Here is a 1,567-nt window from a genome sequence, read left to right on the forward strand (position 1 = left end):
AAAAAACTCTATAGGCTTTTAAAAAAGAAAATGAATATTCTGCTGAGAGTGAAGACACTAGGATACAAAATGACAAGTGTTTTAAATCCAGGCCTGTCCAAGAGCCAAGTGCAAGGAAACATTAAAACAAACAGGCAATTCTGTAAAGTTATAAATCCTACATATTTTACTAAACTCTAAACGTGTTTTTCTTTACAATTGTTAATATATCAAAAGGCCTGCTTTAATGGTTTGCTAATCCCACCAAAACATAACCCCAGTAACACCCATCTACCTCCATCACTAACAATGATCAAGTTGACCAGCCAACTCATACTTCTAACTTGTGTTTGGATAAGTAAGCATCTTCTAAACCTAAACACAGGGACAGGTGGTGGCAAGCAGTAGTATGCCACCTACTAAATTTCTAAAATATATAAGCTCCTGAATAGTGTGCAGATAACCCTAAGCAGTATTGAAGAAGTTGATCCCTAAATAGCCAACTTTCCTTTTACTGCAACCCAACTCTTACCTCAAGAGAGCCATACTTCTAACAAATCTCTTTACTCAAACTTAGCACCCAGTTAATAGGAGAATAGCATGGTAGGTACACACACACACACACACACACACACACACACACACACACATCCCATGGACATCCCTTTATAGGATCTTATTTGGAATTTCTACTGGGCAGGCATAACCTCAGCATTTGTTCCTGTGATCTTGACTCTGGCATAGAAGTAAGATTGGTAGTGAGCATCCGTGATATTTCTGCCATAGTGTTTGTCTGCACATAAACCATAGCAATACAGATTTTGGGGCCCAGGGAAGCCACTGTAAGACTAACCAAAAGCATGCTCATCTGTTTCCATGAGAGTATATTCCTGTTCCATTGCAAATTAGGAGTTCTGATTGCAGTTGGCCTTTAAATTGGTTTCTGCAGATTTCCAGTTAAACTTTTCATATAACACCAACTTGTTGGATCCTTTGCAGAAGTGTTCTCAAAATATGGCAAAAGAGCTGAGATAAGCGTAGTCGTTGGAGCCTAAAAACTGAAGGTTACTAGAGTTGTCAAAGTTCTACTCATGTTATTCTTCTATACACTTGTGCTCACTCTAAAGTACAGGCCTTGTAGAATAGCCCTTCTCTGGTACCATTAACCCAGTTATACATGGCTTGGATTTCTCACCCTATGTCAGGTACATGTATATTTGATTGATGGCTTTATTCAAGTAGGAACTTTCTAAGGTCACCATGGTGGAAGGCGTTCTGAGAGGTGGCTGGCCAGCCAACTATCTCACTCATAAGCACATTCCCAAGTGACTAACATCCTATTTACAAATGCTTGTTCTTTGTTACTCTCTCTTTATAACAGCTGACCTAAATGCCCTTCAAATTATAAATTGGTAGTGAACATGCGGTATATTATTAAATATTATTCAGCTATAAAATATAACAACAAATTTATCAAGTAAATGGATTTTAAAGATCACATTGAATAAGATAACTTAGATTCTCTCATTGAGAGTTCTAGCTCTAAATCTTCAGATATGATTATAAAACCAGAATTAACCTCCAAAAC

General features: G+C 37.5%; 1 pseudogene; it reads right to left on the reverse strand.

Annotated features, from left to right (window-relative positions):
* Positions 1-310: 310 nt before the first annotated feature.
* LOC117712790 (glutamine synthetase pseudogene) lies at positions 311-1,241 on the reverse strand (annotated as a pseudogene).
* Positions 1,242-1,567: the final 326 nt, after the last annotated feature.

This window comes from Arvicanthis niloticus, chromosome 7 (assembly GCF_011762505.2).
Source record: "Arvicanthis niloticus isolate mArvNil1 chromosome 7, mArvNil1.pat.X, whole genome shotgun sequence".
NCBI classification, from domain to species: domain Eukaryota; kingdom Metazoa; phylum Chordata; class Mammalia; order Rodentia; family Muridae; genus Arvicanthis; species Arvicanthis niloticus.